The 18,342-nt window shown below is 38.0% G+C and overlaps 1 long non-coding RNA gene across 1 annotated transcript; it reads left to right on the top strand.

Annotated features, from left to right (window-relative positions):
• Positions 1–1,551: 1,551 nt before the first annotated feature.
• LOC122972292 lies at positions 1,552–5,338 on the top strand. The gene is made up of 4 exons (XR_006399701.1): positions 1,552–4,258; positions 4,520–4,601; positions 4,767–4,872; positions 4,975–5,338. It is a non-coding gene; the product is annotated as an uncharacterized LOC122972292 (long non-coding RNA).
• Positions 5,339–18,342: the final 13,004 nt, after the last annotated feature.

The raw sequence follows: 18,342 nt of genomic DNA, 5'->3' as shown, positions 1-18,342 counted from the left end.
CTCCTATGAATGTTTCTTTGGTTTGGCTGTAATGTGAGCCACACAGCAGCAGCAGCTCCATGTCTCACATCTTGCTGTTTAACTCTGATACTCCCCAGCTGCCCTTTTATAGGCCACTAATTGAAAATGGGCTCATTGGGATATATACTACTCAGCTGGGTAGATGGTTATTGGCCAGTGGTTGAGTGCAGTACTGTTGGGCCCTTGATTATCTGATAGTAGGCTAATATCTTTGGGGAATTAACTATTTTGTCACATTACACATCTACAGCCTGTATCAACCATAACAACTTCAAAGCACAATCAAGTCAATGTTTCAAGGTGTTTGGGTTGTGTGTGGTGGTTCTTAAGTTGTTAATATGCATTATAGATTAATAATCAGCATATTAAACATAACACAGAAGTCTGTCTTTCAAGAAAAAAGGTTTTTAATCCGATGATGTTTTCAATTCAAAATGTTTGAAACTTAAGAATGATATGTACAGGGGTAGAGTTGTAGGCCTAACGTGTTATCTTACATACATTTAACATTTATTTTCATACAATAATTGGGATTCAGGAGGTTGAGTGTGAGCAAGAATTCTCTATGTGACCATTTCGTTTCAGTGTTGTGACTGGTAGCCTTTACTCTTTTTTATAATTCAGTTCTGACCTTGGTAATGGAGTAATGTTTTTCACTACTTTTTGTAGTCAATTTTTGGAACATCTGTAGTTTCACCACAGCATCCTTTGTTAACGGAGTAAGCGTTGCATTGAGGAAGCCTGATCAAGCCCCTCTTAGGGGTTTTTGCGACTCTCCATCATATTTTTCTGTTTCTGTTTATATGTGTATATCAATTTTTTATCTTTTGCATATATGCAAACAAAAAAATCAAAAAAGATCAAATAATTTGCTCTTGTGATACTCAAACCCTGCAATGTTGAACCCCTTATTTGTACAGATGTACTGTTTCTATTTTAAATGTAGAAACTCCTCAGGTAAAGGTGAGAAAGTGACCATAATGGTACTTAATAACAGTTTATGATGAAATGTATGATTGTCTCTTTTGTAGCCTGAGTGAGTCAGATGCCATTAGACCATTTCTTTTAAAATGTCAGGTGAACTCATGTCTCCATAATGTTACTTGCATAAGAAATGTAAAAATATGGTGTGTGTGTGTGTGTGTATATAGAGGCCCATATAACAGACAAGCAGGTGAACTGAGTTTGTGTTGCTGGAGGGCTGTTGGCTGCAGACGGTGGTGGGCTGCAGGTTCAGATGGATGAAGCAAACTCACAGTTTGAGGGCTGCCCACCTCCTGCACAGGAAGTCAGCTCTGAGTGTGTGGGAGGAACAAACTGATGGCTTGACTTGACATTTATTGCTGCCTATGAGTGTGCGGAGCAGGTGTGTCGCTAACCTGAAGCAGAAATTAGTCGTTTCACTCTTGTCAGTCTGAGTTTCTCACATCATTCTTCTCCTCTCCTCCTGCAGTACCTCGGTTCTCCAGCAGGAGGCGGTATCACCCCACAGAAAGATCAGCTCCTCTGATGTTTCTCTTTTTGGTGAGTACCCTCAGATCTCCACCTGGCTCTATCTTCCTCTCATCTCATCTCCTTTTATGCTTTCTTAATCTTTCTTTTCTCTTCTCTCCCTCTTCCCTCTCCTCTTGTACTTGTTTCCTTCTCTTAAGGGAAAAAGGGAAGACAAGAAGGTATCTCCTCACCTTTGGATTCATCCCTTCTTTCTTTCTACCTCGTGTCTCTCTTTTCCTTCCTCACATCTCTTTTTGTGTTTATTAATTAATGTGGATAAGAAATGACGATAATGATTAAAATGATGAGAGCAAGACAATCAAGATTTAGTTGGCATCACAAAATGTGTGCGAATGTTATCTGTGTGTTTGTGTGTGTGTGTGTGTGTGTGTGTGTGTGTGTGTGTGTGTGTTATCAGTGAGCGTCAGCCGGCTCTCTGCTTTGTTTTTAGGTCACTTTTACACCGACTCTCCTTAAATCAGTCTGAAAGCAGCTCCGCTCTCTAAAATAGAAACAATTAGTGAGGGCTTGACATTCAACTCTTTCTCTCTCTCAGTCCTCCTTTCTTTCTGTCTTTCTTCCTGTCCTTTTTGGGTTTTTTGGTTTTTTTTTGAGAAGTAGGCCTTCTGTCTCTGATCGGGCTGCAGACAGGTGCCTCGTCAACACATCAGATTTAACTCTAACTTTATTTTTGATGCAGTCATCTGTTGTTGTTTGGCCTCACACGCCAACAAGGAGGAAGGACAATTAATTTAGAATATATTGAAACAATGTGCATACCTGCTGAGTAACAACAACCATGATTTCTATATTTTGTGACTTTTTTTCAAAATTTCAGAGCTCCATAAAGAAACACAAGAAAAACGGAAATAATTCAGAATTACTATTAAAAACAATTTCTTTTATAAATAAAATTAAATAAAATAGGAAAACAATCTCTATATAAAACAAGAAACCTCTGTCTGTCTGGTTTTAGAGAAAAGCACAGCACTGTTACTGCTGCCACTCTTGTTTTAAATGACATCATTTCAACTTTGGATAACAAGAAACACTATGCTGCTCTTTGTATTGATCTTTCTAAAGCATTTGATACAGCTGATCATGCTTTGCTCTTAAAAAACTTAATAAGTTCCAGAGTTATCTCTCAGACAGACAGCAGTGTGTAGCAATAGGATCTATTAAATCAGAATTTGTTCAGATTGTAAAAGGTGTCCCACAAGGCTCATTCCTTGGTCCTGTTCTGTTTGCACTTTATATAAATGATATTGTTTCTGCTATAACTGGATGTAATATTCATCTTTACGCTGATGATACTATTTTGTATTGCACTGCAGATAATGTACAGTCTGCTGTAGTATCTCTTTATCTCTCTTTATCTGTTTAGCTTATTTAAAAGTTAAGTCTTAAACGCAGACAAAACCAAACTTATGTTTTTCGCTAGAGCCAAAAATATTACCTCGGATAACCTCATCATCACAACCAAAAGTGGCACCAATATTGAAAGAGTCATGATATACAAATACCTTAGCATTTGGATTGATGAGAATATATCCTTCAAAAATCATGTAACAAATTTGGTGAGTAAACTAAGGCAAAATACTGGCTTTTTCTTTAGGAATAAATCCTGCTTCCCACTGCATAGAAAAACCCTTGTTGAGGCAACTTTTTTATCAGTTTTTGACTATGGTGACATCTTGTACAGGCATGCTTTAGCAGCGACTTTAAAGCCCTTTGATGCTGTCTACCATTCTGCACTCAGGGATTTGCACATGTATTTGTTTATTTACAAGGACCTTATTGGAAAGCTGCCTTCTTACATTAATTCCATGCTAGTTTGGTACACTGGACCACATTACACAAGGACTAATGACTGATGGCTTACACTCCATGTCCCTTGTGTTCATACAGAGCTTGAAGATCTGCTTTTGGCTTCTTTGCACCATCAAGCTGGAACACACTACAAAACATTGGTCATTTTAAATCCACCGTCTCAAACCTTTTAACTTCTGCTTGTACCTGTTTTTAATTGTTGTTGTTACTCTATTTATTAATTGTATTTACATATTTGTTTTATTGATTATCTTTCTTGCTCGACATCATTGTAAATTAGGGCTCCTCCCTCAATGATTTTTGAGTTTAAATGAAGACAAAATGAAGGCACCGCAGTTCATCTAACTAAAAAACGATGAATCACTGTCTGTCTGTCTGTCTGTCTGTCTGTTTGTTTGTCCTCAGTTAAACTGTCTGATAGAGAAGAACAAGTGCGCACAAGAGAAAAAAAAACAGAGGCGGAGTCAGTAAAACTAGCCAATAAGAGCACATTTGGCACCAGCATCAACCGATGGAAGCCGTAAACTGCTTCTGCGGTTCAACTTCAGTTGAGTCTCACTGGTGAAGTTTCTGTCTGGATTTAAACTATTTAATTCATTCATTCATTATAATTTTAATCGATACGTTTGTCAATTGATACATACATATGCGGTTCCTGAGAAATAATAATCAATCAGCCCGTTCCCAGCAGGCATGTTTTGAACGGGCACTGCACTAGTTAAAACAAATACAGGAGGAGACGTCTTCCAGTAAACTCTGGGTTAGGGTTAGGTTGACACCCCCTATTTTAATTTAATTCCAAAGGTCCCTGCTGACACTGTTTAAAAGACAAAGTCCTTCATTGACCAAAATACATTATTTTTGACCTTTTACCTGAGAACTTTGAAGTCTGACAAGTCTGACTGCAACCATGGTAAGTTTTATTACTGTTGATTTAAGAAATTCTGGTTACAGTTGTTTGTTGGTTCTTTTTTTGACAGGATAAACTTTATAAATTATGATGGTGAAGAGTAAATAAATTTAAAAAATAGATCATAATTGCATAATCATACAGTTTTATTTGTAATTACAGAATGTCTCATCTGTGTTTCAGAAATATAATACACTGTTCAAAGAGGGCGTTTCCCTGCTGAAGAAAATGTAAAACTATGTTTCTTTCCATTTCTCTATGAAGAAATATTTGGCTCTGGCTTTGCTGCTCTGTGCTCTGCCGTCACTGTCAACTGCTGCCTGCATCAGAATGCTCTTGGAGGCAGGTAAAAGGAATCAAGCACACACACACATACACACACTGTGCATTTATGGTATATACACACACAAGTTTTCTTCATTTGAACAATATCAAAGATTCACACAAAAATACCACATTATGATTGTACTGAAAATGTTTTAATAATAAATTTTTTTCTTTACACTCACAGGCCAGACCCATTGTCAGGACCACATTGATAAAACATGGCATGCTGTAGGATCTTCATGGAGAAACAGTAAATGTCAGAACTGTGTTTGCGAGGAATGTTGTGATGCGTAAGTTCTCAGATCACAACATTACAGTGTTTACATGGGAAGAAAATGATTTCTGTATCTATATATTCTATTGCTAACTGTGTGTTTGCTGTTTATTTGCAGATTTATGACCCCCGTACAGTTCCCTGATTACTGTGTGTCAGTGTTTGACCCAGTAGCATGTAAATACACAGTGCACATGAAGGATGACCCCTCTGTACCGTGTCCAAGTTATGCTTCAGTAGGGAAATGATGGAGTCTGAATGTAGAGTATGAATGAGAAGCAGAGTACGCTCTAGACCTGCTCTATGTGAAAAGTGCCCTCAGATAACTTTTGTTAGGATTTGGCGCTAAATAAATAAAACTGAACTGAACTGAGTTGAATGTGCTCCTTCACTGGTTTCTCACAACAATGAAGTGTTTGTTTGAATGCATGACCAAGAGCTGCTGGACTTTACTGAAAATAAAGTACTAAACAAATCATACATTTCTTAACTGCTTACTCTTTTTTGCATTACTTTGTATGGACGTGAAAGAAGAGAATTTCTCTGAAATAGAAAAACTCAAATGTCGCAGTTCAGATTACTCAGACTCAGACTGTGAAAACAGTTGTGTGATGTCTGTGGCTTTAGAGGAAGCTTTTCAAAGTTTGGTTTGGTAAAACAACCCTGATGATGTACTCTGACTCTGATGAAGACACAGTAGTGTGGAAACGTTGGTCTGTTTGTACAGTTAAAGGCTGCAAATTAATCATTGTGCTCCAGTCCCCTCTTGTTTCTGAACCCTGATGATGTAATCAGCGTTATCTCGGTTTGGGCACATTGAGAGATGCACATTTTTTAACAGAAATTCATGATTTATAAACTTGAGGTGTGTGGTTTGAAAGGTTTGGGCATTTAGGAGGCAGGTTCTAGTGTTTTTTGGAGCTTGACCCAAATAATCTCATCCTCTGCTGCTTCAGTTTTGACCGTTCATTATAAATCTGTTATAGTGCAATACTGAATGACTGGAGTACGCCTTTAACTCAGCTTGTATTTGTGTTTGCACACTAATAATGGTACTGACAGATAATACAGAGAACGTACTGTTATACAACTCAGTGGCCATGTTGTTGTTGACAAAGACACAAACAGTTCACTGATGTTGTGGGGCAACAGTAAAAAATCAGTGTAACGTGGCTCAAACAGACAATATGCATTAACAAAGAGGAACAGACACATGATAGATATGATACACATGACTAACAAGAACAAAACTACAGCATCAGATACCACATGGAAACACCTCTGACAGGTTCAACAAAAACAAAACACTTACTGCAGGTGATTCTGTTATTTTGTCCACATCCTGTATGGGTCATCTGTGAGAACAGTGACTGTGTAGTTAAAGATCAGGCATGGCAGGCTGTGATCAATGACGTTTATATGGGGTAAACAAGTAATAAAAAATAAATATAGATTATTAAAATTAAAAGTAAAAGAAATTAATATGAAAAATAAATCAAAGTTAAAATTGTTCAGTGGATTCAACAAACAACTCTTCATAATACAAAATGTGCACACACTTTTTGGTTACAACTTTTAAGCACTCCACATATTGATTTATAAGAAATCTAACGAGATTTCTAATAGAAGTGTTAGAAACGTTTGAAACTGACTCGATGAGCTAACACTAGCCACTACTGTCGTATCTTTCAGATAAAAGACACCTGACTAGATGGATATCTAGTTATATAAGATTTTTAAAAAAGTAGTACATTGGTAAAAACTGACACTATTACATCTTTTTAAAGGAATAGTACAACATTTTGGGAGATACATATATTTGATTTCTTTCCAATTTGTGATTTTAGGTATATGCTTGAACAGCAGTCAGTGTAGAGACTGTTCAGCTTACTGGAGGCTTGTCGTCACACTGAGGTTGCAGGTTTGATACCATTCTACCTGTTAAGAAACCAAAACCTGTTAACAACTGTATCCAGTAACCCAAACTATAACTGGAGATGATAAATACACTGTTCTCCAAGAAATAGTTCCAATTCATAACTCAAAACCACAAACTGTTGTTTTTAAAGTTCTGTTCATGTATGGATTACATTGCTGATCTTAAGATGTGTTTGTAGGTGTATCTTTTCACTTTAAGCAGAGCCTGGTTTCCCCTGCTTCCAAACGTAACAAATTTGGTGAGTAAACTAAGGCAAAATACTGGCTTTTTCTTTAGGAATAAATCCTGCTTCCCACTGCATAGAAAAACCCTTGTTGAAGCAACTTTTTTATCAGTTTTTGACTATGGTGACATCTTGTACAGGCATGCTTTAGCAGCAACTTTAAAGTCCCTCGATACTGTCTACCATTCTGCACTCAGGGATTTGCACAGGTATTTGTTTATTTACAAGGTCCTCATTGGAAAGCTGCCTTCTTACATTAATTCCATGGTAGTTTGGTACACTGGACCACATTACACAAGGACTAATGACTGATGGCTTACGCTCCCTGTCATGTTCATACAGAGCTTGAAGATCTGCTTTTGGCTTCTTTGCACCATCAAGCTGGAACACACTACAAAACACTTAAAAAATGAATTAATTGGTAACTCTTGGTCATTTTAAATCCACCGTCTCAAACCTTTTAACTTCTGTTTGTACCTGTTTTTAATCGTTGTTGTTGTTAATCTGTTTATTAATTGTATTCATGTTTGTTGTATTGATTGTCTTCTTTCTTGCTAGACATCATTGTAAATTAGGGCTCCTCCCTCAATGATTTTTGAGTTTAAATGAAGACAATAATAATAATCAATCAGCCCGTTCCCAGCAGGCATGTTTTGAACGGGCACTACACTAATTAAAACAAATACAGGTGGATATCTCTTCCAGTAAACTCTGGGTTAGGGTTAGGTTGACATCCCCTACTTTAATTTAATTCCAAAGGTCCCTGCTGACACTGTTTAAAAGATGTAGTCCAAATAGATGGTGCTCAGACCAGATACATTATTTTCAACCTTTTACCTGAGCACTTTGAAGTCTGACAAGTCTGACTGCAACCATGGTAAGTTTTATTACTGTTGATTTAAGAAATTCTGGTTACAGTTGTTTGTTGGTTCTTTTTTTGACAGGATAAACTTTATAAATTATGATGGTGAAGAGTTGTTATAAAATCTGATGTTTACTAACAAATAAAAGTGTCCTGTTCAAAGAGGGCGTTTCCCTGCTGAAGCAAATGTAAAACTATGTTTCTTTCCATTTCTCTATGCAGAAATATTTGGCTCTGGCTTTGCTGCTCTGTGCTCTGCCGTCACTGGTAACTGCCATGTGCCTCGGAACAGTGATGTTTTCTGGTATAAACACACGTTTTCCTCAATTGAACAATATCAAAGATTCACACAAAAATGCCACATTATGATTGTAATGAAAATGTTTTAATAATAAAAATAATAATAAATAATTTTTTTCACCCACAGGCTGGACCCATTGTCAGGACCAAATTGATAGCACATGGCATGCTGTAGGATCTTCATGGACAAACAGCAAATGTCAGAACTGTGTTTGCTATGGATGTTGTGATACGTAAGTTCTCAGATCACAACATTACAGTGTTTACATGGGAAGAAAATGATTTCTGTATCTGCATATTCTATTTAACTGTTTTCTGTTTATTTGCAGGGTGAACATCCGCGGTGAGCGTGATAACTGTGAGTTAATGTTAAATTGTGAAGACAAAAAGATCCCCTCCTGGAAATGATGAAGTCTGAATGTAGAGTATGAATGAGAAGCAGAGTACGCTCTAGACCTGCTCTATGTGAAAAGTGCCCTCAGATAACTTTTGTTATGATTTGGCGCTAAATAAATAAAACTGAACTGAACTGAGTTGAATGTGCTCCTTCACTGGTTTCTCACAACAATGAAGTGTTTGTTTGAATGCATGACCAAGAGCTGCTGGAATTTACTGAAAATAAAGTACTAAACAAATCATACATTTCTTTACTGCTTACTCTTTTTTTTGCATTACTTTGTATGGACGTGAAAGAAGAGAATTTCTCTGAAATAGAAAAACTCAAATGTCGCAGTTCAGTTTAGTAAGTAGGACTCAGACTGTGAAAACAGTTGTGTGATGTCTGTAGCTCTGGAGGAAGCTTTTCAAAGTTTGATTTGATAAAACAACCCTGATGATGCAATCTGACTGTTATCTGTTTGGGCACATTGACAGATGCACATTTTTAACAGAAATTCATGATTTACAAACTTGAGGTGTGTGGTTTGAAAGGTTTGGGCATTTAGGAGGCAGGTTCTCGTGTTTTTTGGAGCTTGACCCAAATAATCTCATCCTCTGCTGCTTCAGTTTTGACCGTTCATTATAAATCTGTTATAGTGCAATACTGAATGACTGGAGTACCCCTTTAACTCAGCTTGTATTTGTGTTTGCACACTAATAATGGTACTGACAGATAATACAGAGAACTTACTGTTATACAACTCAGTGGTCATGTTGTTGAATTGACACAAACAGTGACAGTGGGTGACAATATTAAAAAAAATCAGTGTAACGTGGCTCAAACAGACAATATGCATTAACAAAGAGGAACAGACACATGATAGATATGATACACATGACTAACAAGAACAAAACTACAGCATCAGATACCACATGGAAACACCTCTGACAGGTTCAACAAAAACAAAACACTTACTGCAGGTGTTTCTGTTATTTTGTCCACATCCTGTATGGGTCATCTGTGAGAACAGTGACTGTGTAGTTAAAGATCAGGCATGGCAGGCTGTGATCAATAACGTTTATATGGGGTAAACAAGTAATACATATATATATATATAAATTATTATTCAAATTAAAAGTAAAAGAAATAAGTATGAAAAATAAATCAAAGTTAAAATTGTTCAGTGGATTCAACAAACAACTCTTCATAATACAAAATGTGCACACACTTTTTGGTTACAACTTTTAAGGACTCCACATATTGATTTATAAGAAATCTAACAAAAGAGATTTCTAATAGAAGTGTTAGAAACGTTTGAAACTGACTCGATGAGCTAACGCTAGCCACTACTGTCGTATCTTTCAGATAAAAGACACCTGACTAGATGGATATCTACAGTGGTGTGAAAAAGTGATTGCCCCCTAAACCTAATAACTGGTTGGGCCACCCTTAGCAGCAACAACTGCAATCAAGCGTTTGCGATGCAACTTGCAATGAGTCTTTTAAAGCGCTGTGGAGGAATTTTGGCCCACTCATCTTTGCAGAATTGTTGTAATTCAGCCACATTGGAGGGTTTTGAGCATGAACCGCTTTTTAAAAAGGTCATGCCACAGCATCTCAATAGGATTCAGGTCAGGACTTTGACTAGGCCACTCCAAAGTCTTCATTTTGTTTTTCTTCAGCCATTCAGAGGTGGACTTGCTGGTGGTGTTTTGGATCATTGTCCTGCTACAGAACCCAAGTTCGCTTCAGCTTGAGGTAAATGACTAGATGGCCGGACATTCTCCTTCAGGATTTTTTGGTTGACAGCAGAATTCATGGTTCCATTTATCACAGCAAGTCTTCAAGGTCCTGAAGCAGCAAAACAGTCCCAGACCATCACACTACCACCACCATATTTTACTGTTGGTAAGAAGTATGGTATGTTACTTCTATGCCAGATGTAATGGGACACACACCTTCCAAAAAGTTCAACTTTTGTCTCGTCAATCCACAGAGTATTTTCCCAAAAGTCTTGAAGATGTTTTCTGGTAAAAATGAGATGAGCCTTAATGGTCTTTTTGCTCAGCAGTGGTTTTCATCTTGGAACTCTGCCATGCAGGGTATTTTTGCCCAGTCTCTTTCTTATGGTGGAGTCATGAACACTGACCTTAACGGAGGCAAGTGAGGCCTGCAGTTCTTTGGATATTGTTGTGGGTCTTTTGTGACGTCTTGGATGAGTCGTCGCTGCGCTCTTGGGGTAATTTTGGTCGGCCAGCCACTCCTGGGAAGGTTCACCACTGTTCCATGTTTTCACCATTTGTGGATAATGGCTCTCACTGTGGTTCGCTGGAGTCCCAAAGCTTTAGAAATGGCTTTGTAACCTTTTCCAGACTGATAGATCTCAATTACTTTCTTTCTCATTTGTTCCTGAATTTCTTTGGATCTCGGCATGATGTCTATGCTCTCATAGCGTCGTTTTCAGAGAAGAAGCTGTAAAAAGCCACTGCACACTACCTGCTCAGCACCAAATGGCAAACAGACACAGTTAGCTGTAGACTAGCTGGTGAACATAGTGGAGCATTTAGCAGCTAAAGAGCCAGATATTTCCCCCAGGAGTTGGTAGAGAGTAAAAACAGAGCTAAAAGAGAATGAATATTGAACTTACATTCACCAGGTGGACAGAAACACGACTCCACGACGCTTAAAAGCTGACGATATGTCAGTGTTCACTACTTTTTTCTGTTGCCCCAAAGTGGCCAAAAAATCAGTTAATTCAGGTTTAACAAACAAGCAAACAAACTTATTTTAACCCAAACCTTTATCCTAGCATTGTGACATCATAAGATGTTTCTGACGTTACTTACTGACTTCTAAACATCTTGGCTTCAGCGTTGACCTACCGTACTTACTGTAGTTGTGTGCACAGAGTTTTCTTGCACAGTGAGTCAGGTTCTCACTTTAAGTTTGAACTCCAAATAAAGTAGTTTAGATAATTGATAAAATGTTTGTTTCTAACATGTCTGCTCATGTTTCTTGACTTATCAGACTCAGCTATTAAATTGATGGGAGCAGCATTATTATTGCTGATGTGAAACTACAAAAATGGTATTTGTGTAATTGTAATAAACCAAAATTAAACAATTCAAGCTTTAAATCACAAGAGATAATATAAGTGTGTATGTGTGTGTGTTTGATATCCCTCTGGACAGTGAGGTCAGGGAACACACTTATCTTTCCCCGTCGACCGTCATGGGAACTCATCAACACCTCGCTGCCATGGCGACGGAGAACACACACACACATACACACGCTCTCAGTTGTGTTTCCATCACTTCAGAGGACATTACATTGACATTCCTGGAGACTTACCCTAACCTTAACGTAACCCTAAACTAACCTTAACTTTAAACCAAGTTTTCACACTAAAATTAATTATTTACATTAAGGGGACTTGTTTTTTGTCCCCATAAGGGAGGCAAGTCTCCATAACGTGACTGTAAAAAGATTTATGTCCCCACAATGTTAGGAATACCTGGACTCAAACACACACACACACACACACACACACACACACACACACACACACGGTGTAAAGCTGTCCCTTGGGACTCCCAAACACTTACTACAAAGAACAGAGGAGGACAAGACAGAAGGAGGAGAGGAACATTTCCATCCAAACAGTTTGTAGAATAAAGACTTTACACTCAGACACAAACCTTTACTGATGTCACACTGGTGTCTGTCTCTGCCTTATAATGTGTGTGTGTGTGCGTGTGTGTGTGTGTGTGTGTGTGTGTGTGTGTGTGTGTGTGTTCATGGCCAAGGAAGAGACAAGCGACATCACAGTCTTGCTGCTTTATGCTGCGTCAGCAACGACCCTGCATATACTTAGCATGTGTGTGTTTATTTATAATGCAGTGTGGTGTCACTGTTTGACGCTAACGAGCAGGGAGAGACGGTCACACGTTGACGAATAAGAAGAATAAGAAAAAGAGAAAAAGACAAAGCTTCAGTTCCTCTAATGGCCAATAGACGCTGACAACTTAGTCTATATTAAAATGAAAAAAGATATACACTGTAACTGTGTTCAGACAGTGCGAGAAGATTATATATAAATCAACAGAGAGACGCAAGTAGATGCCAATTGATATATACAATAGATCAAGCAGCAACTATCATATCTTGAGGTTGAAGTCAATGTCTTAAAGTACCTTTAAGTGTCATTGACGACCACTAGCTGCTCCAACTGACTCCCGTTCAAAAAGCCTCAACTTCTCTCTAGAAATACCAAGTCAAATATCTAAAATAGTACGTCCAACAAAAGAATATTTGTCGTTTCTTCTTAAAAGTTACTGCAATGATTGATCAGTAATCAAAACTCAATTTAAAAATGAATTTTCTGTCAACCAACTTTTCGACTAAGGGACTAATTCTGTCAGAGTTTATGGTTTTATGACAACAGAGTGGCAGGAGTCTTTATGTCGAATAGAAATACCAGAATCAGGCTGAAAAGATGGTGACGTGGTCCTTTGAAGGAGACATATTCTGCTTTTTGTGGTTTACTGTTATTTATATCCTGTTCTGATGTCGGATGTTAAACATGGTTCAAGTTTCAAAACATGAATGTATGTAGAAAAGTTCCCTGCAAGTCAAAAGTCAGGGCTTCAACCTGCTCTGAACGCTTCGTTTGTGAGGTTCTGTAGCTTTGGTTGCTAAGGTGGTCGCTAAGGTGTTTCCATGTGTTGTTCAGCTCCAACATGTACGGATGGATTTGAGAAGTTGACATTTGGAGTAAAGAAGGAGAAAAAGAAGTGAAAACCTGCTACTATAGTTTGTTTACGTAGCCTCCGGAGCCGGAGGAAGCTTCCTGAAGCTGACCAATCAGAACAGAGTGGGCTCATCAGGAGGCGGGGCTTAAAGAGACAGGAGCTAAAACGGCCTGTTTCAGACAGAGGCTGAACTGAGGGGCTGCATAAAGGACCAGTAGAAGATAAATAAGGAGTTTTTAACTGGAAACCATGCAAAGATATTCCAGTAGAGCCCCAGAATATAAATATAGAGCTGGAAATGAGCAGAATATGTGTCCTTTAATGAATGTACTTGGGTGAAGTTTGCATTGATCAGTAACAGCAAATTATCAGATCAATATTTACTGTTATTTAATTAGTGATATCACTGTTCAGAGTCTGCAGTTCTCCAGTGACCACACACACACACACACACACACACACACACACACACACACACACACACACACACTGTATCTATGCAAATATAAACAGACACACACACTCTGCTGACCTGAGCTGACATCTGTCAGTTTGTTTTAAAAGCTGACTAGACCACAGGGAGACACACACACACACATACACCAGCCTATGTGTTCCTGTTTAGCCTTAAGTTCTGGGCGTGCTCAGTGCAGCCCCACTGGGAGGGAAAGCACCCACAATCCCACAGGAGGGACTGACCCTGTGCAAGGTGAAGTGTGTGTGTGTGTGTTTGTCAGTGGATCCCTCTGGGTTATTGAAGTGCATTGTTTTCATTTTTTATACAAAATCTATGAATTTATCAGTAAAAATGGGATTTTAAAAATACAAATTGGATGACAAACCTTCTAATTTAACCTGTTTGAGTGAAAATTTGGACGTAAATTTCAGGAAAAATCTGAAAATCTGAAGAACTGAAGAATCCAGAGCAGGAAGAATGATTTGTGCTGACAAATGAGGTTTGCTGAAAAAAATGAAAGAAGCTTTGAGTAACCGAAACTCCAGATACGTAAAACTGTGAGACAGAACGTGAAGTCTGACTTTCCTCCTCCGTCTGTGACACTTAATATTGCCAGACGTACCCTTTAGTGCAGAACATTTTCTGATTTTCAACCCAAAACAGCAGAAAAGAAAACTTTTCCTGCTGCCAGAGGGCACTGTTCAACACGCTTTACTCTCTATCAGCGGATATATGAACTCATAATGTGGCTCCGCTGATAGAGTGAAGACGTAAATAAGAGGAAAGACACAAATTAGCCGATTCTGCCTCACCTTCCCATGTCACTACTGTAAAAAAACACCAGAAGTAAAGGAGAAAACCAGGTCTGAGAAAAACGGATCCAAACTGGACAAATTGAGCCTTAATTGACCGTCTGATTGTCAGAAATGTAAATCGATTAACGTGAACTGCTCCTTTAAGAGCGTAGAGTCAGATTTTTGGCAGGCAGACAGATGGGGAAGCTCCGTTTAACATGTGCTGAGGAACGCTGGCACCCCCTCTGTGTGTGTGTGTGTGTGTGTGTGTGTGTGTGTGTGTGTGTGTGGCTAGAGACAGGCTTACATAAGCAAGTAAACAAGTCATAGCAGAGTCTGCCCTGCTCAAGGGCAACAAAGCAGGTCAGAAGACAGTCTGTGTTTATTCAGATGATGAATTGATTATTCCGGCAGCAGAAAATAAATCATATCAATCAATCAGTTAAATACCAGCTTCTCAACTGTGACGATTTGCTGCTTTTCTCTTTATGATATCATTTTAAATTAAACTATTAAATTATTATAATTATTAAATTTAGATTTTGGTCAGACTTGTGCAATGATAAGTTGATTAATCAATGTGTCGATCAATTGATTGATTGTTTTAGAGCCATTCTTAAAGAAAAAAATAATTCAAGATTCCAGCTTCTTAAATGTGAATATTTTCTGATTTATTTGGTCTTCTATAATTATAAATTGAATATCTTTAGGTTGCGGACTGTTGGTCGGGACAAAACAAGACATTTTATGTTGCATCTTGAGCTTTGGGAAACAGTGATCAATGTTTTTCACCATTTTCTGACATTTTAAAGACCAAATGACTAATCTATTAATTGGGAAAATGAATGACAGATGAATCCATGATGAAGATAATAATTAGTTGCAGCCCCAGGTCAGACTAAACAAGCAATTAAAACATGTCACTGTAGTCTCTGGGAAAACTGACTTTCACCATTTATTATACATTTAATAGACTAAACAATTCATTGGTTAATCGAGTAAATAATCAATAATGAAAATAATAAACAAAGATGCAGCCTTGATCATCAGGATGTCACAGACTGCAGTTTCCCAGAAAAGTCATAATTGCAAAGCCTTAATCAAGCTGGTTGTCAACATGGTGACACCTTAGCAACCACAGAAGAAGAGCGAGAAGAGGGAAGTGAGGAGAAAGAGAAACAACAAAACCAGAAAAATTAAAATTAAGTTTAAAGTTTACTTTAAAAGTAGAAAAAGGACTGAGCTGAATGTTTTTTCATCACCAAAAATCTCACAACCAGCAGTTAAAGAATCTTTTCTATTAATAAAAAGTCTGTCAGTCAGTCTGGTGATATTTTATATTTTTCTTCTCATCATCAAATCCCATATGTTCAGTACTTTCTGCTCAGTCTGTGTCTTGTTTACTGAAGATGTACATCTTTAAAAATACCTCACAAATATATAATTTCATTTTTTTTGGTTAATTTCCTAAAACTACGTCGGAGTGTTAGGAGCCACATATGAAAAAAATGATAATTTGAGACTTTGAGAATAAAGTTATAGAAGTGTTTTAAGTGTAGTAGCCTAAATGTCAGGAAATGCTAGAACATGCACGTTATTATGAGGTAATTCTGGAAATCTCAGATTATTCTTTTTCCAACGGTGGCCCAAAGGCCAATTCATGGTTGCTGCATCTGTGTATGCAGATGCACCTCTATACTATACCACGTTTCATAACCTGCACACTGTGTGGAGACCTCATGACAGATGGGTGTAATAAAGGTTGGTCTTCTTAACTATGAACTGGCTTTAATACTCCGTGGTATAAAACATCTGGCGACTGTGATTTTTAGCAAACATTACTCAAAAAAGGGGGAAATGGTGCATTTGTTGGGGACTATTTTCAGCAGTGGATGAATCCACATTTGGTGCTCTACTGAGTATTTCTGGCATCATGGTGATGAAGGAACATGATGTGTCTTTAATAGTTTTTGGACAACAACGGAGGAATAAGATAAATCACACACAATACTTGTTAGTAAATCAGTTCATTGTTGGTTTTAGTTTTCATGGGATTTGTTAACAATAAGAAAACTATAGAATATCAGCAGATGATCCTTTAAAACCCACAGGAGGAGGAAACAAAGCAGAGTAGATGGAGACAAAGAGAAACGAAGAGGAAGAGAGAGTAACACAACAGACGGGTTTGCAGCAGCAGCTTCAAGTGTCATCCTCAATCTGCTGTGACACACACACAAGCGCACACACACACACACACACACACAAAATCAGACAGCATTACATCACGGGTTCGGCTTCATGACACAAATGGGCAGCGTTGGCGAGCATGACGCGCCGAGGCGAACCCGCGTAGAGCGTGAGATGGAGAGAGGAAACCGCAGAGAGACGGATGCAGACGAGCGTGCAGAGGCAAGGTAGTGTGCAAAAGCAATCTGCTGCGGGGCCGAAGCTACCCAGCATGCCATGAGAGGTACCGGACGCCATAAACCTATCTGTCTGTCCGTCTGGGAATATGCAGAACATCTGCCACACTGGAGTTTACGCAGAGATGCAGAGGGCATTTTGTAAACATTTTTTGTGTCAGATTACTGGAAATAAAAACGTGGAAAGTCTCATTTAAAAAGAAACCTCAGCTGACTGCAATCCACGTCTCTGACTCGGAAAAGTAGATGACATATTCAAGATGCAAAAAATGTATAGTCAGCAACTGGAAACAACCTTTTGGTTAGTCATTTTTTAAATTTTAAAGTGACAGTACAACAAAAAAAAGATCAACAAAAGCTCTGTTTAAAAGGTAAACCAGTAAAACACTTTGGTTCCAGTTGGCTTCAGATTTTGGTTCAAACAACAAAAAAAATGTCCCTTGCAGTAAAAACCTTGTTTTAGTTTGTGGTACAACGGATTGTAGCACTGTGGGTTCCTCAAACTAATTTTTAAAAATGTTTGTGTTAAGATCCACAGTTAAACACCTCAACAACAGCTAACGGCTAAATCGCTGATCATCGTTTTCTTTGAAGTCAACAAAGAAACAGCCGACATCTGGTAGAGTTGTACAGTCAGTTTGCTTTCTCTCATCTACATTTTGTTTTAATACAGATTAACTCACTATGCAGTTGTTCTCATGTACATATTTTTCTGTTTCTGTTGTCAGACAACGGAACAATAAATAAATAGTGATATTGCTGACCAGACTGCTGCTCTGCAGCGTTGATCAAACCATTATATTATGATCGTGATCTAATCGTTCATACCGACATTTATAACAATCGATCACAGAGAAAGTTTGAGAAGATAAAATGTTTTCTTCTGAACTTTCCTGCAACAAAGCTCTGACCCTCGCTGGGCAGGTTTATGTCATCGTTTTGCAAAACCAAGTCATGGTTTAAAGATTTATTCACTCTGGAGACAAATTTTGACTGGAACTGGAAACATGTTCCCTGCTACGCAGGGAAAAATGTAAAAGTTAAAGTAGGTCAGTTAAAATGTATTCTGAGTAGTTACACTTTTAAAAAGTTGGATTAAGAGAAAATGTTTTCTCAACATCTCAAAACCTTCTCGATGGACAGAAACCTCCAGACAGAAGTGAGCAAACATCTGGGTGAACTTACCTTTTATAAAACTCTTGATTGATATTTGGGTTGTTGCAGAGTTTCAGATAATCTGTTGCTGCAATTTTTTAAGTTCTCATAAACATTAAAATCATTGTTTACAGAAAAAACAACATAAAACCAACACAGCAGATTCTGTAGTAAATTTTTTTCTCGTTTATTACAGGAGGCTT

The sequence above is a fragment of the Thunnus albacares genome, chromosome 21, assembly GCF_914725855.1.
Source record: "Thunnus albacares chromosome 21, fThuAlb1.1, whole genome shotgun sequence".
Taxonomy (NCBI): Eukaryota; Metazoa; Chordata; class Actinopteri; order Scombriformes; family Scombridae; genus Thunnus; species Thunnus albacares.
This window is presented reverse-complemented; position numbering and strand designations above follow the sequence as displayed.